The 25,988-nt window shown below is 43.2% G+C and overlaps 1 pseudogene; it reads right to left on the bottom strand.

Annotated features, from left to right (window-relative positions):
* Window positions 1-2,986: 2,986 nt before the first annotated feature.
* LOC112227934 lies at window positions 2,987-24,981 on the bottom strand (annotated as a pseudogene).
* Between the last annotated feature and the right edge of the window lie 1,007 nt (window positions 24,982-25,988).

The following is a 25,988-nucleotide window of genomic DNA, read 5'->3' as shown; positions in this document are numbered from 1 at the left end:
AGAAATATTAAATCTCCCCTATCTAGTTAAGAATAGGCTGCTAGCTACAATTACGGTAATCCTCTCTAATGTCTGCCTCTAAAACAGCAGGTATTGTGGGGAGGGGGGACAATGGGTTGTGGCATTCCCTCTCTGTCTGGACTCACTGCTTACTTGCATTGAGGGAGGGTCAGGTTGCCTTAGTGCTGAGTGTGCACTGATCATCTATTACGGTAAAATATACCAAGTTTACTGAATTTAGTTGTTTTAAAGTTAATATACCCCAAAGGAAGTATTCAAATGTTTTTTCGGCATTAGTCTATAATGCGATTAGCAACTGCTAACAAATGTACGTTTACACTATGTGTACTGCTACTAGTAGTAGGGTACATCAATTAAAATCGGTTGCAGAGATTAGACAATGCCCTTGCAATTAGAAGTGAAGAAAACATTTAGGTTTTGAAGCATGGAGAGATTCCGGTCGTCCTCATCTCGAGGTAGCCTATGTCGTCATGACACACACGAGAAGGGACACTCATAGCTGGTGCATGCGGTCAGACTTCATTTCTGTCAATTGACCAAGTTCAAGAAACCTCGCAGATGCGTCTGAAAATGTTCACGGTCCTCTCTTCAACTTGAATTTTAAAATAATTTGATTACATATTACACGCGCAATGACTGTTCCATGCAGTTTGATAACAATTATGAGTTTGGTGTACCACACGGAATCGAGGTGTTCACCGACTTCTTACTATACTGTTGAATTCGTCGATACCCTGGTATTTTCATCGATAGTGAAGAATCTCAGAAGAGGTGCACAGCTTCTAAAGTATTACCAAGAGGCAGCTCTGAAATGCAGCCGAAACTGTTGCCTTACGAGACATTGTAAGTTTACTGTATTTGTTCAGTTTTGCATTTCATCTGCACTGCCAACACTGGAGAGCTGCATCCTCAGCCACAAATACTTTATCCTGTACAACATCACGAAAGGTGAGCCTCCATATGATACAATTTAGACACTGGAACTAAGTTGTAGGCTACTTTAGTGGTGATTGTTTCTATAATAAAACAAGACAAACTGATGTTTTTCTGCTAATACAACATTTAAAAAGCTTAATCATGTACTTATTGAAAACCATTTAAACTAGCTTACATTGAGTGATTGAGATGTAGCCTATAGGCTTCAGTGAGATGACCCATCACCTGCTATACAGTTGGACTGTGGGGTTAGTTTTCTTGTCTCATTCTGGTGTGTTTCCAGACCTGTTGGTGTTTGGGAAGTACTCCACCTCTACACCAAATTCAATGCCTCAGAGCCCCTGGCCTCAGACAAGCGCCAGTTCAACTGACCACCACCCCGTAGCCCTGGTTAGAAGCAGGGCAGGATGCCCAGCACCACCATCGCACCCCAGAGCTCTACTCAGGGCACGATTCATCACATCCACCCCCTCCTCCACCATAATGCCCACCTTGGGGACCTATGCCCCCACCACAGCTGCCCCCTACATCACCCAGGAAACATTAGGGGTGTAGAACCATTAGTGGTGTAGATAGTCCTGCAACTTATTTTCATGCAACTGTATTGCTAACTATATTTGTGTTCTTGGAGAGATGAGCTGCATAGAGAATGAATTGAAGCACGTATCAAATTTGCTGTGAGGATTGTGGTTACTGTTGTGAGGTAATAGCTTGAGACTTGGAGTAACTGCTGATGCATTTGAGGTCACTTGCCTCAATATTTAAATTTTATTTTAAAAAAATGGCACATTGTTGAATGTGTCCTTTCAGTAGGGTGCTTCTCTTTCTCTCCCTGAGCCAGAGGGGGTTGGTCAAACATTTCACAACAGACAGTTACAGGTATCAAATGCTGTGTGGTGAAATCAGAGGTTGGTCTCTTAACATTGCACCGGTCATCAGGGTGTAGAAATTAAATTGTGGTCTTTGTACTACACTACCTTTAACTACACTGTCCCACAATTGGACGTGAAGTGATAACGCTGCAAAACTGTTCAAGTGGTGAGGTGGCTATGCTTAAAACACAGCCAGTTGCTTAAACTATGCTTAACACAACCATGTGATGTCTTCCTGAGCCCAAGAGGGGGGTTTAGGTGTCCCGAATATTGAGTGGATTTACGCTGCTATTGTTGACTCACCTGTTGAACATACAGTTAGGGAGTCAGCCAGAGCCTCCCTACTTCTGGACCTACAGAGGTTCCACTGGCCAATGGAAAATTGAACACTCGTGATGTGGGCTTTGTAGTCTGGTCCGACTGGGTGGAGCTCAGGTGGACACGGACTGATATACAAACTGAGCCAGTGACTTCCTCTGATGCAGTTGTGGTAGATTGCGGTGTTGATGTGGAGGCTTCTGTCACCCATGATGGAACATCTCATCCTACATCCAGGACGACACTCCTTGGTCTCAGACGGATGCAGCTACTGCAACACTGGACTGGCCTGAGACTGCAGGGGAAACTCACTGCTCTGGACTGTGCTAATCACCGTCTCCCATTCCATGTACCAGAATTCTGCCATTGGCGAGGACATTCTCACCTTTACTGTTAAGGCTGCAAGTTCTACCAACAAAATATAATCTAGCATTCTGGTACCCTGCAAACCATGAGCCATTTTGTATTCTACATGAGTCAAATGTAATGGAGTCCATTGTTGTTGTGAAGGGCTGCTGTTCATACAAGGACTTGTACATTGCTAGACATGACACGCCTTGTTGACCTGATAGCCAGCGAGGTGAGACAGTCTCACCAACAGCACACATGCATAAACATTCTTGTGCAAGGGGGAAGCACACCAGCCTCGGGTGGAGGTGCAAGCTGGTAGCGCTGATATTTGGCAAGGGTAGGGTAAAGCAATTGGCTAAGTACTGCTCTGTTTCAGCTGTTGTGGGCAGCCTAGCTGTATGGAGAAGGAGGTGCTTTTCTGTACCTTTGAGTGTCATACAGGGACCTTTGAAATGTTTGGATCCTTTTTTTGTAAATTTGATTGGTGGATTCAAATGAAGTATTTAGTGTGTGTTAGACATATTAGAGGTTCAGTAGTTTCTTCCCAGCTTCTCTGTACTGGAGCACGCTGCCCTCACTCTCACCCTCGTTCTTCAGTCTGGTCACAGAGTCCCTGTACTCCTGTACCTCTGGCTTTCCTCCCCTGCTAACCCCATGCGGACCAACGTGGACAGGGCGTTCTTCTGAGAGGGGCTGTTCTCCCAGCTGTACTCCTCCATGTCTGCCACAGTCTTCTCAGACTCCCATGTCTGCCACAGTCTTCTCAGACTCCCAGGCCTCCGCTTTCTAGACAGAGTAAGTGGAACAGCACAACATTGTCCACTACATAAGCTCAAACAAAATGCTAACCAGGATTTATCAGTTTATGACTCATCATATGACAAATGATAGGTATGTGAAACATTAAGATAACGGTCTGCGATTGCCCCTCTTGGGATTGTGGGTTTGGGGACAGAGCAGTGTGGAACCCCTTGAGTGCCCTGGTCAGTGATGTGATGCTCTGCTCTCCTGTCCTCTCAAAGAGATAGGGTTTCTCCGTACGTGGTACGGAGTTCCTCCATCACAGCCTTTCTCTGTCCGATCACATTCCCCAGAGGACAATAGGCCCGTTGTGTGGGAGCTTAAAGCAGGGGCAGTCACAGCCTCATCAGATCCCCTGCAGCCCTGGTGTTTGGGGTTAATGACCCTCATTACATCTATATGGTTCCTAATATTCAGGTTGGCTGAGGCCCAACCCCTCCAGCGGACAGGGTGGTAGGATGGGGATGGCTGGAGAAGAGATTCTCTCCTCTTTAGCCTGACTGTCAGGGTCATTACACTATCTTCACAGGGTCAACTAGTGCTGCAGTCCCTTTCAATCACATCGATTCAGTTAGTTTGCTTTAGAATCTAAGCCATTTGATTCAGCATACAGTAGTTCACGTTTTAATCAATCCGAGTTAAAACAGGTAGGTGACCATTGGTTGGACAGACTCCATATCTTCTATTGCTTTCGTCTCCACAGGGTGTAGCCCAGTGAATGAGACGAGGGTGATGACATGGCGGCAGGTAGCCTAGCGGTTAGAGCATTGGGCCAGTAAGGTTGCTGGTTCGAATACCCAAGCCAACAAGGAGAAACATCTGCCGATGTGCCATTGAGCAAGCCATTTAACCCTAATTTGCTCCAGGGGTGCAGTACTACTATGGCTAACCCTGTAAAACAAGACATTTCACTGCACCTATCCAGTGTGTGTGTGTGTATATATATATATATATATATTTTTTTTTACAGACAGTGATGTTGACAGACCAACAGACACCTGTTTTACAGGAGGACATTTGTGAGTTTTATTACTGGAGTGGAGCACAGAGGAGTGGAGGACAGAGTACTGGGGCACTCAAATAAGATATGGACAGATTAAATAGTCTCTTGGGGATTGGAGTGCCTCTAGTGCCCAGCAGGGGAGATACCTGCTGTGGTGGAGGACTGTGCTCTGTCACACTGGAGCACTGGTTTGGATCAACAGCCCACAGTGGAATTAGCAACAGGCCCAGAGTCAGTCTCACTGAGTGAATAGATAGAAACACCCAAGCGGCGGCTAACACGCGGCCTCTTTGTGGGCTAGCGTTACTACCTGAGCACAGCTTCCCTCGACCGGCGGGCTGCACTGTGCCTTCCATTGTGTATGCAAAGGGCAGCGGACAGTGTTCCGCTTCCCGGCTTGTACGCCATTCCCCAGAGAGACAAAAAGCCAAGGCTTTTTAACCAGCTAAACCCTGCTGCCTTGGTGAGAGAACTCCCAAAGGCACAACAGGGAGAGCCATTAAGTCCCTTGTGGCTGTACTCATGTGAAAACAGCCTGTGCTGGTGACTCTGACAGTGGATATCTCAGGTGTTGGTTGGAGTGCTGTGAATAAGTGGCAGGGTCAGCATCGGATACTGGAGTCTGTTTTCTCCTGTTTAGAGGGGAAATGCCAGTGGTGACAATGCTGCTGTATGCCACCCCTCTGCCTATTCTCCTCATGCATCAAACCTCCCTTATGGCCTTACTCTTTCACACGAAGGGGAGAAATAATGATTCACTTGAATAGTGAATCCCTGAACTGACTTGGATGAAAGGCAACATAAAAGCCTGTAACGCTCTTTCTATTTACAAAGCCCTAATGTATATACAAGCCCTTTACCTGTAGGGATGGTTTATGGTATCATGCATCTCTTTCCTAGTCCATTAGGGGTCTCTGATGCTTTGCAAAGTGATGGCCTTGGTTGCCTGACCGTCTGTCAACTCACTGTCTACCTATTAGCAGATGGGCTGGCTGGGGAGTGAGGTTAGGCGGAGGATCATGACTCAAGCTCTTTGGTACTGACCAGGGTCACATTTGGGAGGATGCTACATACTGAACGGAGCAGCTAGACATGTCATGAATAGAGCTGGGAATATATTGTACATCTGACCTTTCCATATTCTGTCCTGTTGAGCACATCTCTGGACTTGACTAGTCAGAGTAGTAGAATTAGACACTTACCCACGACTCGTGATAGAGGACAGTACATGGAGGAGTCATAAATCTGCTGTCTCACAGGGCAGCTGAAGGAGCAAAGGGGAGAAAAGAAAAAAACATTTCAGAAAATACAGTGTTAGTTGAAATAGAGCCCCCATTTAAAATATATTACTGTAAAGCAACTGTAGTGAAGGACCAACACCTTATTGGTAACAGCACATTGAACAACAGGGGGTGCTGCTTACCTGTCTGGTGATGGTGAGTGTGTCTGTCTCTTTGCAGTACCTCTCTCCTACCAGTTTAACCATCTTCTTCCTGGCATGGTTGTCCAAGTTCAGACTGGAGAGCTTCACCTGAGTGGACAAAGACACATAAATCTGACATTATAATACTGAAACTTATTGGCTTTGGCAAATTGATTCAAATAAAACCAGAAACAATAGATGCAGTCATCCCTCAATCTGAAATAATATGCACTGTGCCACACTAAATATTGAAACTCTGCAGCGGTAAGTCAGTTAATGTTGAAACTCAAAGTCTACTGAATGGAATTTAAATCATGGAAAATGACAAAATGACAATATGGTTCATGCTGCAGAAAACCTTGTTCCCCCTTACAGCTTTGTGACAGCTGAAGTTCATGGAAGAGAAGAAGTGAATAATGAGACGTGAAGAGGCTTTTCAGGAGAAGGATTATAGGCTATTCTCTCGCATTGTTCCAGCACAATGTCAACCAAAACAAAACCTTAAAAAAGGTCACATTTCTCATTATTGAGACTAAGACCCTTACCCCCATTGGTCAAATCTCCTTACTTTCATCAGATTAGTCACATAGTTATTTAAAGAGAGGCCATGCTACTGAGTGATCAGTAAGCCCTTTGCAGATCGGGTGGAAAACAAAAGATTACTGCAGGTCTTAACGGACATCGCGCTGCTTGCTTAGCAAGTACCACTTCCTTCTGATTTGGCTCATACGGACACTCAAACACAGGACCTCTGCCTTGCAAACACATGTAACCACCCTCCTGAAGCGTCTTACAATCAACGTCATGCATTTTCTAAAGCCCTTTTTACAGCAGTTCGGCAGCGCAAGTGGGAACACTTCAGGCTTAGGAATGGGTTTCACACGTACTACACATGCATGTACCTCACATGGGAGAGTTTATACACGAGGCTCACAAGTATATTATAGAAATGTGACATGTACACACGTGTGCATGTTCTACAACTGTGTGTGTGTGTGTGTGTGTGTGTGTGTGTGTGTGTGTGTGTGTGTGTGTGAGAGAGAGGGAGAGAGAACCGGTTGCCACGCGTGTTGACAGGAAATGCGTGTACATAGTGCCTTGCAAAAGTATTCAGACCCCTTGGATTTCTTCACATTTTACTGTATTACAAAGTGAGATTCAAATTGATTTATCATTTTGTCAACAATCTACACAAAATACTCTGTCAAAGTGGAAGAATTCATGTTAAAAACAAAAGTGCACGGAAATGAACTAACTAAAATAGTCATTGCATAAGTATTCCGCGTCCTGAGTCATTAAATGTTAGAAATGCCTTTGGCATCGTTTACAGCTGTACATCTTCATGGGTAAGTCTATAAGAGCTTTGCACACCTGGATTGTGCAATATGTTCCCATTATTATATATATATATTTTTTCTTATCTTCAAGCTCTGTCTAGATGTTAGAGATCATGGCTAGACAGCTATTTTCAGGTCTTGCCCTAGATTTAAGCATAATTAAGTCAAAACTAACTTAACCACTCAAGAATTTACTGTCTACTTGGTAAGCAACTCCAGTGTAGATTTGACCTTGTGTTGTAGGTTATTGTCCTGCTGAAAGGTGAATTCCTCTCCCAGTCTCTGTTGAAAACCTACTTCAATCTGCTTTACCTCTAGGATTATGCTTTTTAATCCTTAAAAAATCCCCAGTATTTGATGATGTCAAGCATACCCATACCATGATGGTAACAACAGGCTTGAAAATGAGGAAGTTACTCAGTGATGTGTTGGATTTACCCCAAACATAAGGCTTTGCATTTAGGCTATGATGTGAATTTTTGTAGACTTACTTTAGTGCCTTGTTGCATACAACATGCAAGTTCTATAATATTTATCATCTGTATATTTGTATTCTTTTCACCGTGTAATATGTTAAAATGTGAAGAAATCCAAGGGGTCCGAATACATTTGCAAGGCAATGTATATACAGTCCTTGACTTTTTCCACATTTTGTTACGTTACAGCCTTATTCTAAAATGTATTAAAATTGTCCCCCCAATCTATACACAATACCACAGAATGACAAATCAAAAACTGTTTAGAAAATTTGGCAAACTGAAATATCACATTTACATACACTACCGTTCAAAAGTTTGGGGTCACTTAGAAATGTCCTCGTTTGAAAGAAATGCACATTTGTCCATTAAAATAACATCAAATTGATCAGAAATAGTGTAGACATTGTTAATGTTAGAAATTACTATTGTAGCTGGAAACGGCAGATTTTTTAAATGGAATATCTACATAGGCCCATTATCAGCAACCATCACTCCGGTGTCCCAATGGCACGTTGTGTTAGCTAATCCAAGTTTATAATTTTATAAGGCTAATTGATCATTAGAAAACCCTTTTGAAATTGTTAGCACAGCTGAAAACTGTTGTCCTGATTAAAGCAATACAACTTTTTTAAACTAGTTGAGTATCTGGAGCATCAGCCTTTGTGGGTTCGATTACAGGCTCAAAATTGCCAGAAACAAATAACTTTCTTCTTGTTCTGAGAAATGAAGGCTATTCCATGGGAGACCTTGCCAAGAAACTGAAGACCTCATACAACGCTGTGTACCACTCCCTTCACAGAACAGCACAAACAGTCTCTAACCAGAATAAAAAGAGTGGGAGGCCCCAGGCAACAACTGAGCAAGAGAACAAGTACATCAGTGTTTAGTTTGAGAATCAGACGCCTCACAAGTCCTCAACTGGCAGCTTCATTAAATAGTACCTGCATAACACCAGTCTCAACGTCAACAGTGAAGAGACGACTCCGGGATGCTGTCCTTCTAGGCAGAGTTCCTCTGTCCAGTGTCTGTTCTTTTGCCCATCTTATTCTTTTCTTTTTATTGGCCAGTCTGAGATATTGCTTTTTCCTTGCAACTCTACCTAGAAGGCCATCACTGTTCACTGAAGGGATGGTGCCAGGTTTCCTGCAGACGTGACGCTTGGCATTTATGCCAGAGTGTTTCATCTTGGTTTCATCAGACCAGAGAATCTAGTTTCTCAGGGTCTGAGTCCATTAGATGTATTTTGGCCAACTCCAAGCAGGCTGTCATGTGCCTTTTATTGAGGAGTGGCTTCTGTCTGGCCACTCTACCATACAGGCCTGATTGGTGGAGTGCTGCAGAGATGGTTGTCCTTCTGGAAGGTTCTTCCATTTCCACAGAGGAACTCTGGAGCTCTGTCAGCGACTATCGGATTTTTGGTTACCTCCCTGACCAAGGCACTACTCCCCTGATTGCCCTGTTTAGCCGGGGGGGCAGCTCTAGGAAGAGTCTTGGTGGTCCCAAACTTATTCCATTTATAAATGGAGGCCACTGTGTTCTTGGGGACCTTCAATGCAGCAGAAATGTTTTGGTACCCTTCCCCAGATCTGTGCCTCGAAATAAGCTTGTCTCGGAGCTCTATAGACAATTCCTTTCGACATCATGGCTTGGTTTCTGCTCTGACATGCCCTGTCAACTATGGGACCTTATATAGATGGGCATGTGCCTTTCCAAATCATGTCCAATCAATTGAATTTACAACAGGTGGACTCCAAGTTGTAGAAAACTCAAGGATGACCAATGGAAACAGGATACAGCTGAGAGTCTCATAGTAAAAGAGTCTGAATACTTAGTTGGATAGCAACTAAAAGGGATGCAGGAGTATTATCTTTTCATTCAGATTATATCATAAAACTGGGAGTTGTGTGGCAAGCCTGAGAACAGTGGGTTGAAATGGTATCAGTCTGTTTTGGCTGTATCCTGGACCCTGCTTATCCTGCAATCTATCTTTGATTCTCATGCTAATCTAGGGGGATTAATGGCTAAATAATTCCTGTGTCGAGGTCGTAATCTAAGGGGAAAGTGTCAGTGGAGCAGATGGCTGGCGATTAATCACAAAATTCTTCTAGAGATAACTCAATTGTTTTTAGGTTCCATGCCTATTGCCGTTCTCCATTTGTGAGAAGTATGTTCATATGATGGAATACTGCAATCATACAGCGCTATGAAAAAGGTATGCATTGTAGAAGTTTCTTAGAGCAGCGTTTCATAGACTTAAAGGAAAGATTCACCCATTTTGAATGTTATTGTTTTTGTGCATCTGAGTAATGTCCTATCGATTCCCTAGGTCATTTCATGTTTATCGGAGGTATTGGCGTTCAAGCAGGCAGACATTTGGCCGGTATGAAGTAGCATTACAATAAAGCCACTCTCACTACACTGGAAGTTAATAGAAAGACTTTTAGATGGTGAAATTGTCTATCATACATGTTAGATTTCAATACTGGCCAATGTCAACTCGCGAGGTTGTCTTCTCTCCAATTAGCCATTGATCATACTTTTGCGTTATTCCTACCTCAAGAAATGTGTAATTTAAAAGAGGATCTAGCAAATTTCTCCTGTGTCTGCCTCTTCAGTCCAGGGTGCATTGCATGGTGTCATTGCAAATTTCAGAGTCCACTCTGTGGCACATCAATCTGCAAGTTGAACATGGTGATATTGTAGACTCCTAAATTGATAGTGCAGTTGTTTAAGTGATTTTACCGCTAACTGGGTACTTCACCTGCTGATAGTATCTTTGGTATTATTGTAAACTCAGCAAAAAAGAAATGTCCCTTTTTCAGGACCCTGTCTTTCAAAGATAATTTGTAAAAATCCAAACAACTTCACAGATCTTCATTGTAAAGGGTTTAAACACCGTTTCCCATGCTTGTTCAATGAACCATAAACAATTAATGAACATGCACCTGTGGAACGGTCATTATGACACTAACAGCTTACAGACGGTAGGCAATTAAGGTCACAGATACTGAATTGCTATGTCCATACTGTGAGACGCCTAAGACAGCGCTACAGGGAGACAGGACGGACAGCTGATCGTCCTCGCGGTGGCAGACCACGTGTAACAAACACCTGCACAGGATCGGTACATCCAAACACCACACCTGCGGAACATGTACAGGATGGCAACAACAACAACTGCCGAGTTACACCAGGAACCCACACCAGGAACCCACAATCCCTCCATCAGTGCTCAGACTGTCCGCAATAGGCTGAGAGGCTGGACTGAGGGCTTGTAGGCCTGTTGTAAGGCAGGTCCTCACCAGACATCACCCGCAACAATGTCGCCTATGGGCACAAACCCACCGTCGCTGGACCAGACAGGACTGGCAAAAAGTGCTCTTCACTGACGAGTCGCGGTTTTGTCTCACCAGGGGTGATGGTCGGATTCGCATTTATCGTTGAAGTAATGAGCGTTACACCGAGGCCTGTACTCTGGAGCGGGATCGATTTGGAGGTGGAGAGTCTGTCATGGTCTCGGGCGGTGTCACAGCAGCATTGGACTGAGCTTGTCGTCATTGCAGGCAATCTCAACGCTGTGCGTTACAGGGAAGGCATCCTCTTCCCTCATCTGGTACCCCTCCTGCAGGCTCATCCAGACATGACCTTCCAGCATGACAATGCCACCAGCCATACTGCTCATTCTGTGCGTGATTTCCTGCAAGACAGGAATGTCAGTGTTCTGCCATGGCTAGCGAAGAGCCCGGATCTCGATCCCATTGAGCACGTCTGGGACCTGTTAGATCGGAGGGTGAGGGCTAGGGCCATTCCCCCCAGAAATGTCTGGGAACTTGCAGGTCCCTTGGTGCAAGAACTGGCAAATCTGGTGTAGTCCATGAGGAAGAGATGCACTGGAGAACTTAATGCAGCTGGTGGCCACACCAGATACTGACTGTTACTTTTGACCCCCCTTTGTTCAGGGACGCCGTTACGAATCCCTTTTGGCCCGACAGTCTAGGGGGGATGGTAATGAGACCCGTAACATAACTCATGCAAATTATAATTGTGACAAAGTAAAAGTGTGAACGAAATAACCACGACAACAGAAATCTACCGTCAAACTCCAGGTTTATTTATAAACACACGGTAATGGGGGGGAGCAGGAAAAGGGGCTGAGCTGGACCCAAGGAAAGAAACAATAAATATACAAAAACACCCCTAAGCTAGACTAGCCTACTTTAACAACAGCTAACTAACTAACCAAAAATACAGTGGGTGGTCCGCCCAGTTCTAACTAGTGTTTTTAACAAAGTCTACCTACGGGTAGTGTATGCCCATGGGCGACTTGTCTTGGTTTCCCCTTTTCCCACCAGCAATCAAACACCATAACCAATAACAATACTCACAGGAGATGACAAAGTGATTTGGAGGTGCTCAAACAAAAGAGAGGTTAAGACACAAAGAGAGAGTGAAACACAGAGATCTACATACATGGCATTTACAGAGAGATTGAGCTCTAGAGCAAACAAATGATGGGGTTTTTAAACCATGGGGAAGGAACTGTGATAGGGTAGGAAATAGGTGTGTCTTCTGATTGATGATTGATTGTTGACTGATTGGGGAGTGATGATTTTCACCTGTGAGGGGAGAAGGAGAGAAAAGAAACACACACACAGGATAACTGTATCCGTAACACTCCCACCCTTAAAAGAGCAACCCTAGGGGGGGATTGCGACTACAGTATTTCTGAATACTCACAACAACAACAAAGCAACAACCTTGCAAAACATACAATTATTACACACGAGACAAAGCATCTGCCAACACATTATCTGAACCCTTTTTGTGACGGATCTCCAAATTATAATTTTGTACAATCAGCGCCCAACGCATAAGGCGCTGGTTCTGGTTGTACATTCGGTGGAGAAAAACTAAGGGGTTATGGTCAGTATACACAATCACTGGTAGGGCACTGGAACCAATGTATACTTCAAAGTATTGCAGATCCAACAACAAAGCAAGAGCTTCTTGTTCTATTGTCGCATAGTTTGTGTGACATTTATTAAATTTACGTGAAAAATAACAAACGGGATGATCCACTCCACTCTTGTCCTGCTGCAGTAGAACAGCACCAGCACCTCTGGCACTAGCATCTACCTCAGGTTTGAACGGTTGTTCAAAATCTGGAGCAGCAAGTACAGGTGTACTACATAAGAGTGCTTTCGCTGATTCAAAAGCTCTCTTACAATCAGGGGACCACACAAATGGTCTTGCCGGACTAAGCAAATCAGTCAATGGAGCAACTACCGCAGAGAAATTTTTACAGAAGCTACGGTAGTAGCCAACCATCCCTAAAAAGCGGCGTAGCTCTCGTCTGGTGGTAGGTGCAGGGAATGCAGTTATAGCCAAGACCTTGGCATCAACAGGGCGCACCTGTCCATGGCCAACCTCTTTACCGAGATAGGTAACAGTAGCCTTCTTTGATTCTTTCCTGGGCTGTTTGTCAGAGGTGATCAGCTTCTCAGAGGTATCACACAATCCATCCTCTTGATCATCCTCTTTGAACAGAACAGTGTTTGACAAATCTATCACGTCACCCTCTTGTCGTGACTGAGCACGAGTGACAGCACAAGCGGGGAACACATGGATAACTCTGTGCCAACTCATTCGAGAGAGAGTGGTCACTTTTATCCAATACTTCCAATACGGGTACTACCTTTCCTCCGGCAATATCGTTACCCATTATAAAGGTCACACCTTTCACTGGCAACATAGGACGTACCCCCACTCTGAATATTCCACTGATTAACTCAGTGTACTTTCACAAAGTGCAATGTCACTGGGACAAAACCCATTTCAATACCCTGCACTAACACACTGGAACCACAGTATGTATCGTCAGATAAGGGCAACACATCAGACAATATAAACGACTGCGCCGCACCAGTATCTCGAAGGATTTTAACCGGTCGCTGAGACGCTTCGTCATTCGTTAGGGACACAAACCCCTCAAATGAATGGTTCATAACTGCGGTCGGGGACTGAGACTTTCAAACTACAGTTACCCTGAGGCACCTGTTTTGTTGCAGACCTCACAACCGTACGAATTAGAGCAACACCTGTTGGTGGCTTGGCACGAAGAGGCATCCCTTGTTTGCGTTTAAGCAGGAAGCAATCATTAATCATATGTCCTACTTTATGACAATAGAAACAGGGACGCTCATTCTTCTGGCGTGCGTGATATACTACTGCTGGCCGACTAGGGCTAAAGGTAGGAAACTCAGTGGCTCTACTCTCAGTTTGAGCCGAAAACACACTCGTGCGTCAACACAAACTCGTCTGCCAACACAGACGCTTCTGCCAGGGAGGATACTTTCTGTTCGTTTAGGTAAACTACAATGCGTTCGGGTAAGCAATTTTTAAACTCTTCCAACAAGATTAACTCCCGGAGAGAGTTGAAATCAGTTACCTTACTAGCAGCATGCCATTTATCAAACAGATTTCCCTTGTCTCTAGCAAATTCCACATAAGTCTTACTAGAAGACTTTCTATGAGACCTAAATCTCTGTCGGTATGCCTCAGGCACAAGCTCATAGGCACGAAGAACAGTAGCTTTGACCACTTCATAATTCAAACTGTCCTCTAGAGGTAGCGCTGACAAAACCTCTTGGGCTTTACCAGTTAATTTACACTGAAGTAATAGACACCATACCTCTTCAGGCCATTTCAATGCTACGGCTATACGCTCAAATACACAAAAATAGGAGTCAACCTCTGCCTTAGTACCTTTGTTCAGAGAGTCAATCTGCCTACTAATGTCAAACGTGTTTGAGGACACAGCAGATGAGGACGGCTCACAAACAGGCACAGTAGGAATGAAGGCTAGCCTTGCTGTCTCTGCCTCCAGTTCCATCTGGCGCATTTTGAACTCCAACTGCCTTTGTTCTCTGTCTGCCTCAATTTTACACATCTCCAAATGCCGTTGTTCTCGTTCTTTTTCTGCCTCAATTTTACACATCTCCAACTGGAGAGTCTCTCGCCTAATTTGGGCTCTCTTCCGCCTCCAGTTGTAACTGTGCTATACGGACATCCCTCCTGGCATCACCATTGGACAGTGGGGAGAGTGGATCAAAACGGGACAATGTGGCTGGGGTTTTAGCCTCGCCCTCATTATCAGACACCAATGGGCTTACAGGAGCAGCAACATCACCTACAGGGGTAGTAGACTCAGGCAGCGGTAACACAAGCACCTGCTCTTCCAACAATACATTTAATACTAGCTGTTTAACCGCCACCTTAACTAAACTCTGCGGAATCGATACTGAATAATGGTCAGCCAAGGTCATTAAATCAACACTACGACATTTGTCAAAAACCTCCCACGAAGGGTTATCCAAAAAGGATTTCAAATCAAAAGTAGTCATTTTACACTACTTCACAAGTGCCAAAGAAAATAGCAAACACTAATGCTACTTCAGCTATGACGCGCAACACTGAACTATACCACTACAACAATCTACATGAGCGGCATGGGTGTCAGTTATGACAGATCCCGGACAAGCCCCCACTTATGTTACGAATCCCTTTTGGCCCGACAGTCTAGGGGGGATGGTAATGAGACCCGTAACATAACTCATGCAAATTATAATTGTGACAAAGTAAAAGTGTGAACGAAATAACCACGACAACAGAAATCTACCGTCAAACTCCAGGTTTATTTATAAACACACGGTAATGGGGGGGGGAGCAGGAAAAGGGGCTGAGCTGGACCCAAGGAAAGAAACAATAAATATACAAAAACACCCCTAAGCTAGACTAGCCTACTTTAACAACAGCTAACTAACTAACCAAAAATACAGTGGGTGGTCCGCCCAGTTCTAACTAGTGTTTTTAACAAAGTCTACCTACGGGTAGTGTATGCCCATGGGCGACTTGTCTTGGTTTCCCCTTTTCCCACCAGCAATCAAACACAAACACCATAACCAATAACAATACTCACAGGAGATGACAAAGTGATTTGGAGGTGCTCAAACAAAAGAGAGGTTAAGACAAAGAGAGAGTGAAACACAGAGACCTACATACATGGCATTTACAGAGAGATTGAGCTCTAGAGCAAACAAATGGGGTTTTTAAACCATGGGGAAGGAACTGTGATAGGGTAGGAAATAGGAGGTGTGTCTTCTGATTGATGATTGATTGTTGACTGATTGGGGAGTGATGATTTTCACCTGTGAGGGGAGAAGGAGAGAAAAGAAACACACACACAGGATACACACACACAGGATAACTGTATCCGTAACACACATTATTCCATATTCCACGTCAGTGGAACTCAGTTGTTGAATCTTATGTTCATACAAATATTTACACGTTAAGTTTGCTGAAAATAAACAGTTGACAGTGAGAGGATGTTTTTTTGCTGAGTTTATGTAGCTATGTTTGCTAGCTAGCTAGCCAGCCAGCCCAAAGAGCATTGCATTTATGGATTTCCACAACGATTTTCATATTTCTACCAACCTTAATATAAACGGCAAAATTAAACATTTGTTCACAAAAAACATTGTTCTCAGTGTTATTTAACACTGTAAATGATAGGAATGAGTGGTTTTGGATGGATTTTTCGTTTAATAGCATAGATCCGGACAGTGGAGTAATTTCCTGAAAGGTCAACCAGACATGAGATGAGAGCTGTTTAGAGAACCTCTAGATCCCTTCAACACGAGGATAACCCTGCACTTTATATGGATTTGGTTGAGAAGGGTCAAATACAGGTCAGAGTCAAATTGAACTCTTAGCTAACATTTTAATCTACATCAAACCCCCAAATCCCAGACCATGTATGCCTACAACACAGGAAGACAGACTCTCACTCTGAGGTGGACTATGTGGGTAGATGGGTTTCTGTGGGCGGTGCCGGCAGACATGTAGTCCTTGCTCTTTACTTTGACAGGGAAGTGCTCATCATATTTAGCATCTGTGTCCAGGGCAGAGGGCCACTGTGCAGAACGCTGCAGGGAAAGGAGAAACACAAAGAAAATTAAGTGATAATGCCAGAGAAACCGGTGTTTGGAGGATATATTGGCACAGGTGTTGTTAGGCAAACATGCCAATATATCCTCCAAACACTGGCTTAGAGGGCATTATCACTTTTATACAATGTGTTACCAATATTCAAATAATGATTGATTAATTTCTTCATACCATCTCATCCTTCCACGAGATATAGTCCGACACAAATGTAGGGTTGCTATCCATGCCGGCTGGTCGTTCGTTCTATCAGCTCGGTTGCCAGTCTTTTTGTTCTAAATCTATGGAAGTGAACAAGCCATTCATTCTTAATGTTCCGTTGCCATGATGGCTGGCAACGTTTTGCTTGCTAGCTAGCCAACTTTGGCTAACACAGTCACATCAAACAGCGCAGCCAGAATAACAAAGCAAAGTAGCTGCATTTGCGTGTGTTTAAGCTGTTTTCTAGTTCGCTTAACAGGACACTGTTCAGAGGAGCTAGCCAACCACACAGCTAACACAATCACTTCAAACTGAAGCTGGGATGATAGCAAACTAGCTGCATTTCGTGTTTTTCTATTGACATTTCTTTGTGTGTGCAGACACACTACTGTTCAAAAGTTTGGGGTCACTTAGAAATGTCCTGGATTTTTAAAGAAAAGCGAATTGTTTTGTCCATTAAAATAACATCAAATTGATCAGAAATACAGTGTAGACATTGTTAATGTTGTAAATGACTATTGTAGCTGGAAACGGCTGATGTTTAATGGAATATCTACAAAGTACCCGCAAAACACCAGTCTCAAAGTCAACAGTGAAGAGGTGACTCCGGGATGCTGGCCTTCTAGGCAGAGTTGCAAAGAAAAAGCCATATCTCAGACTGGCCAATAAAAATAAAAGATTACGATGGGCAAAAGAACACAGACTGGACAGAGGAACTCTGCCTGGAAGGCCAGCATCCTGGAGTCGCCTCTTCACTGTTGACGTTGAGACTGGTGTTTGCGGGTACTATTTAATGAAGCTGCCAGTTGAGGACTTGTGAGGCGTCTGTTTCTCAAACTAAACATTCTAATGTACTTGTCCTCTTGCTCAGTTGTGCACCAGGACTTCACACTTTTTTTAAAGAGCCAATTGGTGCTGTTTTCTGAACAGAGTAGTACACAGTGTAGTACAAGATCTTCAGTTTCTTGGCAATTTCTCACATGGAATGGCCTTCATTTCTCAGAACAAGAAGAAAGTTCTTTGTTTCTGGCCATCTTGAGCCTGTAATCGAACCCACAAATGCTGATGCTCCAGATACTCAACTAGTTTAAAGAACAGTTTTTTTCTTCTTTAATAAGCACAACAGTTTTCAGCTGTGCTAACAATTGCAAAAGGGGTTTCTAATGATCAATTAGCCTTTTAAAATGATAAACTTGGATTAGCTAACACACCATGCTATTGGAACACAGGAGTGATGGTTGCTGATAATGGGCCTCTGTACACTTATGTAGATATTCCATTAAAGATTAAATGTATTTATAAAGCCCTTTTTACATCAGCTGATGTCACAAAGTGCTGTACAGAAACCCAGCCTAAAACCACAACAGCAAGCAAAGCAGAAGTTGCACGGTGGCTAGGAAAAAAATGAATCTAGTTTCCAGCTACAAGTCATTTACAACATTAACAAAGTCTGCACTGTATTTCTGATCAATTTGATGTTATTTTAATGGATGCATTTTTAAAAACTTTTCGAGAACAAGGACATTTCTAAGTGACACCAACCTTTTGAATTGTAGTGTATAAAAATGATGCCAATTCATGAGGCAGCAGGTAGCCTAGTGGTTCGAGTGTTGGACTCGTAACCGAAAGGTTGCAAGATCAAATCCCCAAGCTGACAAAGTAAAGAAAATATGTTGTTCTGTCCCTGAGTTAACCCACTGTTCTTAGGCCATCATTGAAAATAAGAATTTGTTCTTAACTGACTTGCCTAGTTAAATAAAAGGTAAAATTATAAATGGCTGAGATAATCTGCCAGGCTGTCTGTCTCATACTGACAATCAGAACTATGGGACAGCTGGAGGTCAAATTTCAATATTGAAACAATGTTGCAAATGTGAAAGACAGCAAGCTTAATACACTTTTGAAAACCAAACGCTAATCTAAAAAATAAAAAAAAGAGAATATCTAGATGCTTTTTTACAGTGGAGATCTAGTATATAACATGCCTGGCTGGGCTGATGAGACAGTGGATTACGCAGTCGGATTTCAACTTCATACCCTTAACCGGTGGTATCTTGTGTAATAGACACCGGCTGGAACGCGGTTTTAACCAAATCAACATCCAGGATTAGACGCACACGTTGTATAATTGTTAATTAAATACTACCACTCAATAAGCACTTTGACTTACGCTTCACAGCTTCGCAGTGTTTCTTTATGGCTGCTGGAGTTAAATGCAAAAAGTTTGGAATCTGAAACAGACAAGAGTTTTCATAAATGCCTGTATGATCTGACAGCACAATATATAGCCTTAAATGGTACAAATGATTTCCATCCCAATGCATAATCAAAAGCTCTGACATGTCAGGTTGGAGGTGAGGAACTGACCTTGATGAGCTCTAGGTTGCCCTTCTTCTCCGGAGGCACGCCCCTCTTCACTGGGAAGCCCATGCGGACAGGCAGGGGCACAGAGCCCTGTCTGAAGGGGGCAGCGGTCGGGTACACTGCTGTCCAGTCCTGGTCTACAGGCATCCTATCTGTCCTGGGGTCACCCGCCTGACACACCATGGAGACAGGGAACAGAGAAAAAGACGACTAATTAGAGATGTCACAACAACTTCAAAATATAGCTTTATTTTTTGTCAATATACAGCTTCATCTAAACTTGATAATACATTCCTCACAATTTGTTTTATTGGTAAATTATCTGGGCTATTTTCATGACGTGAACCTCTACCCAGGGTCCATAATGTGCTGTAGCCAGAAAGAGTCATGTTGGTATGCTTGTTGGGTTGTTGTAGTCTATATTTTTTCTGTCTTTGTATATTTCCACTTCATTTGTACACTAGAGGGCACTGTGTTGGGTCATGGGTCACTGTTTACTTCAGCACACAAGTAGCAATGATGGCTTGTGATACTGGCACACAAGTGACCAGAAAGTTGTATTTATTTAGATGACAAGAAAAGTGTGGATGCCGCCCAGGTATGGAGCGCAAACAATTCTCACCGTTTACACCTTGGAACTATGATAACGTTATTTACCTATGGTAATTAGCTAACTTGTACGGCTGCATCTGCAGTATGTAATGTTTTTATCTTTACTGCTATAAAATGGGCAAGAGACCCAACCAAAAAATCTACATTTGGATTAGTTAAGATTGTAACGGGCTAATGTGATAGTGGTACTGTTTGGCGTTACACAGAATGTTCGACCGACATTAATTTGGCGATACCACCTTCGTTCTTGATTTGGCCAAACATACAGTATCTTCAAAAACATGTCCCTGTCTAGTTGCAGGTGGTTCGTCAGACTTAAATGCTCAGTTATGAAAATATAGTTTTAACTTCTAATGTTACAGAGCCATCTGTAACATTACAAGAAAGTCTAAATTGTTAGTATAAATTTAAAATGTCTAGTTGCGGGACGAAGCTATCGCTCTTCAAGGTTGCTCAAACATTTATGGTACACCAAACAGACCGAAGTAGACAGTTTCAAGTTCGGTATTCGACAGATATTCGCGCTTTCAAACCTCAATAGCTTCCAAACCACTTGAGCCAGACTCCAAACAAGTGTCATGATGTTGGAAGAATTGAGCACAACATTGCACAGGTATTATTTTCACGATTTGGACATGGATTAGCTTTCCAAAGTGAATAAACAGTGGAAATGTGAGCAGCATTTTGTATTTCTAGTTGAATTAGTTAGGGAGCGTAAGTACAAACTTTTTTTACATTCGAATTTCAATAGCTCATTGGTCATGTGACCTACTTGACTCAAAACAAGGTTCAGAATGTCCACTGACTACCCTTCTATATTGCACACCCTTTGGTTTGTCCATTTTCATCTCACATGTTTTAACATACATTTTTCAAGCTTTCTAACTTCAATTGCTCCATGGTAATATGACCTACTGGACTCAAACAAGATTCAGAATGTCTGCGGATTGGCGGACACAGGCGCCGAGAGGCATCCAGTGTGGTAACGTGACCAATCCCGGAGAAGCTGGCGGGAGCCCCGGGGAGAGCTCCATTTTCTTTGTGAAGGGCAGGGCACCCTGGAATGGGTTCGCCCCGAGAGAGGGGCCCAAGCGTTGTGGTTTCGGCGCCGTCCAGTGAGCTCTACCTGGCCCTTGAAAATCAGAGCGAAAGGTTTTAAATCTCACGCCAGGCCATACTCATATCCGCAGCAGCTCCAAGTTGAACAGCCTCTGGCATGTTATAACAATGTAGGTAAGGGAAGTTGGCAAAAGAGATCCATAACTTTGGGATAAAGATTGGCTCTAAGGGCTGGGTCGGTCAGGCTGGGGTGCGAAGTGGGGCTGGGCTCGAGCCGCGTCTAGGGGAGCAGTCGCTCCGTCGCCCTCCTCTCACCACCATTGGAAGTTCGTTGCGCGGCCCATCTCGAGGTCTCGTGTGTGTGGTCTCGCAAGGGGCTGCGTGCGAGAGTTCATCGGGGTGGTGTCAGTCAGTGGGCAGAAGGCAGACCCGTGGTGGTTTGGGTCCGGCGGCGGCAACTCTGGACACGCACCAGGCTCTTCTCGTGGATCTCCCCAGCCACACACACTGTAGGTGGGGAGGTCTCCTCTACGCTCACTAGACTTGAGGTGGATACTAAACCCATTGGCCCCGCAGTGATAGGGCATTGTATGGATCTAGCTCATGCCCTACGAAGTGGGAAGAGGTATCGCCAGCTTATCTGGGGAGGGAGGCCTACATCTGATGTGGGTAGTACTAGAGGTCGACCGATTATGATTTTTCAACGCCGACACCGATTATTAGAGGACCAAAAAGTCCGATACCGATTAAAATTGGACGATTTTTATTTATTTATAATAATGATAATTTCAACAATACTGAATGAACACTTATTTTAACTTAATATAATACATAAATAAAATCAATTTAGCCTCAAGTAAATAATGAAACATGTTCAATTTGGTTTAAACAATGCAAAAACAGAGTTGGAGAAGAAAGTAAAAGTGCAATATGTGCTATGTAAGAAAGCTAACGTTTCAGTTCCTTGCTCGGAACATGAGAACATATGAAAGCTGGTGGTTCCTTTTAACATGAGTCTTCAATATTCCCAGGTAAGAAGTTTTAGGTTGTAGTTATTATAGGAATTATAGGACTATTTCCCTCTATACCATTTGTATTTCATTAACCTTATAGGCACTTCAGTATTGCAAGAAGTATTGTGTAACAGTATAGCTTCCGTCCCTCTCCTCGCTCCTCCCTGGGCTCGAACCAGCAACACAACGACAACAGCCACCATCGAAGCAGCGTTACCCATGCAGAGCAAGGGGAACAACTACTAGAAGGCTCAGAGCGAGTGACGTTTGAAACGCTATTAGCACACGCTAACTAGCTAGCCATTTCACTTCGGTTACACCAGCCTCATCTCGGGAGTTGATAGGCTTGAAGTCATAAACAGCGCAATGCTTGACGCACAACAAAGAGCTGCTGGCAAAACGCACGAAAGTGCTGTTTGAATGAATGGTTACGCGCCTGTTTCTGCCTACCATCAGATACTTAGATACTTGTATGCTCAGTCAGATTATATGCAATGCAGGACACACTAGATAATATCTAGTAATGTCATCAACCATGTGTACTTAACTAGTGGTTATGATGGATTGTTTTTATAAGATAAGTTTAATGCTAGCTAGCAACTTACCTTGGCTTGGCTTACTGCATTCGCGTAACAGGCAGTCTCCTTGGAGTGCAACGAGAGAGAGGCAGGTCATTATTGCGTTGGACTAGTTAACTGTAAGGTTGCAAGATTGAATCCCCCGAGCTGACAAGGTGAAAATCTGTCATTCTGTCCCTGAAGAAGGCAGTTAACCCACCGTTCCTAGGCCGTTATTGAAAATAAGAATGCGTTCTCTAATAATAATAGTAAATATATTTTAAAAGATCGGCAAATCGGCGCCCGAAAATACCGATTTCCGATTGTTATGAAAACTTGAAATCGCCCATTCCGATTAATCGGTCGACCTCTAGGTAGTACCATCTACGCCCATTGATTTGCTACGGAACCATAAAACAGATGGAGGAATCTTAGGTTCCCACTGGGCATGAATGTTAACTTGATGAAATTCAAAGGAGCGTACCCACCTGTCGTGGTCACACTCAAAAATCACCCCTGGGATGACTGTGAACACACATCATGTCAAAGTGAGGAATATCGATGAAGCGCTGGTAAAGATGGTTCCTATGGTTCTGTCCCGGAGGGCTGACTGGACAAGCAAATGATTGAAAGGGGATGATAATTATTTTCTGTTGCCGCTAGAAAATGTGAGGGGTATTTGGTTCTCAAGCCTATAAGTATTGCGCTGGCCCCTGATGTCGATTGAGTTTAAAAGGAAAAAAAAACATTTAAAGTCTGCTGAAGGTTAGTAGCGGCAACTGATGTCCAGTTAAGACAGAAAAGCCTCTGATGATACCACTGGGCATTACTCAGGGGCTGGGGGCAGTACTCAGGCTGTGGAGGTTGGGTTGGAGACTTAGTCTATGAGCGGATAAAAAAGTGGGCGGGTCACCAGGCGCACAGAGCCTGTTACGGGTTACCAGGTGCACGTGGTTCCTGACAGCAGGACTGTAGATATCTTAGTAATTCCAGGGAGTAAGCTATACTCTTAAGGCCAGGGGAGAGGGGTGCTGACCAGGTAGGGAGAGTAGGTGTGGAGGTCTGTAGTTCCAGGGAGTAAGCTACACACTCTCAGGCCCAGGGAAGGCAGGCAGGGAGTGTAGGCCTAGAGGCCAGGAGTCAGGGTCACCAGGTCAATGTGGGCATGCCTGGAGGTCAGGAAGGCCCCAGGGAGAAGGACCCAAGTGTGTGAGTGACACTGTCCTTCAGGGGGGCAGAGTAGGCAACTTCCTGTAAAATTGTGTGATATGAAAATGGACACACTAAAGGATTTGCAATGTGTAGGCCCACTGAGTGGACATTCTGAAACTTGTTTGAAGTCAGTATGTCACATGACCAAGGAGCTATTGAAATTTAACATTTTGAATAATTCATGTCAAATTGTGTGAGATGAAAATGGACTAACTAAAGGGTTTGCAATATAGAAGGGTAGTCAGTGGACATTCTGAACCTTGTTTGTGGTCAGTAGGTCACATGACCAAGAAGCTATACATATTAGAAACATTGCAAAACATGGAAAATTAATGTAAAATTGCGTGAGATGAACATGGACAAACTAAAGGGTGTGCAACATGTAGAGCTGCTGTGTATACATTCTGATTCTTGTTTGAAGTCAGTAGGTCACATGACCAAAGAGCTATTCAATTTTTAAAAAATGTAAATAAATAATTTTAAATAATGTGAGATGTAAATCGACAAAAAAAGTGTGCACAATGTGTGTCTATGTCACCGGGTTAGCTAGAACTAGTTTTGAAAGTTTTAGGGGTAAAGAGCTATTGAAATTTGAAAAATTGATTTGTCACTATGTTGACTGTCTAACTGCTGTTGGTGGCAGTAAGGGAAACTACAGGTGAATATCCAACCTGAAACGGTTTTACCTCTGTACCTATCCTGTAACGGCTAATGGAGCATCCATCACATTAGCCCGTTACAATCCGCTAGCTACGCTTGGATTGGAAAGGATTTGTTTTGCACGTTTATGAACATTTGCAATCCCACCTGTGGTCAAGTTACCCACCTGTGGTCAAGTTAGTATCATGAACTTTGTTTGACTCATTACATTACTTGTTCCTCACCTCTCTCCGTGGTCTTCTGTTCAAAGGTCCTCTATTAGGAAAGCCTAAAATTGATATTGAGTGTGTAAAAAAAAATATATCCAACTTCATTGAGCTCCCGAGTAGCGCATCGGTCTAAGGCACTGCATCTCAGTGCTAGAGGCATCACTACAGACACACTGGTTCGATTCCAGGCTGTATCACAACCGGCCGTGATTGTAAATAAGAATTTGTTCTTAACGGACTTGCCTAGTAAAATAAAGGTTATATTAAAAAACATGTTTTTAAATTAAGCTAACCATGTCTCTAATTTTCTTAGGAAACAGTTAGATAGACATAATCGGGACCACTTTAGCAGGTTCCTCGTCGTGACAGCATATTGCATTTAAACTCACCTTTATTCTGACTAGAATTATTAGTAGACAAGGCCGTCGCGTATGTAGCCCTATTTTACGGGTTAAGCGCATGAATTCCATAAATGCGACCATTTATTTGTCCTAATGACAAAATGGATTTGTTCATTGTGTGTGCAGCCATGTTTGATCATGTAATGTCAACCTATGGCAAGTCGAGAGGGACAGTTTTTTTTTAGAGAAACAGAACGCGCAGACAAGATTGGTATCGGTGCCCCCCTTTGATGTAGATAATGAACTGCAATTTGCGAACAGGTGAAAGCATTTAGGTTTATTATGTATTTCGAAAAATGTAGGCCTATTTTAGAATTTCCTAATTTCTTTCTGTTAGACTACATTTTAAGAGCTCAAATAACATTTAATTGTGTTTATATAGTTTGAGTACCAGTCTCCTTAGCTAACAGCCCACTCACGTCCATGCCACTCCTTACCAAAGATACTGGCCTTTCAGCAATCTCAATGTTCAATATGTGCTGGATTTACAACGGAGTTGCTCACTGGTTGTTGGATATAACATGACTATTTTCAATGGCAACATGTCAAGCCTAGAAAATGGAATTAGAATGTATAACAACGTCAAAAACAAACATTTACCTGTTAGCTAGGCAAGTTGTTGTATTTCGAGGCTTAAAATTAAACCTAAGACGTTTTGTGGTTGGAATTGCAGTATGAATTTAGTTTGAGAATTTAGACATGAGTTAGCAACTTTTGACAGGCCAGTTTAATCTCTGGACAAACAGAAAAATGTTGCTTAGCAACCGGATACCAACGTGTTCTGTGGAGAGAAAAAAATGTGTTCCAATATTTGCATACTCGTTGTGATTGGAGGATAGGTTTGAGGTTTATCGAATAAGATTCATATTTAATCAGAATATTCATATTTGAAGATGGCAGACTAAAGTCAGTTTCTTTGGCACATGACATGGAGTACAGGGAGTGGATTAGCTAAAGAGACTGGTACCCAGGCTAGTGTTTATGGTCTATTTAGGCCATTCAACTGTTAAACTTGGGTTATCCTAGCTCTCATGATCATTATCTAAAAAAGTACGCTAGTGTTTCTGATTGTATTCATAATCTTACTTGGTTCATCCTTGGTAGACAATACAATTTATTTGCGCCGCTGAGGTCACGTGCGTCAGGTGGATCA

Source organism: Oncorhynchus tshawytscha, linkage group LG01 (assembly GCF_018296145.1).
Source record: "Oncorhynchus tshawytscha isolate Ot180627B linkage group LG01, Otsh_v2.0, whole genome shotgun sequence".
In the NCBI taxonomy this organism is placed as follows: domain Eukaryota; kingdom Metazoa; phylum Chordata; class Actinopteri; order Salmoniformes; family Salmonidae; genus Oncorhynchus; species Oncorhynchus tshawytscha.
This window is presented reverse-complemented; position numbering and strand designations above follow the sequence as displayed.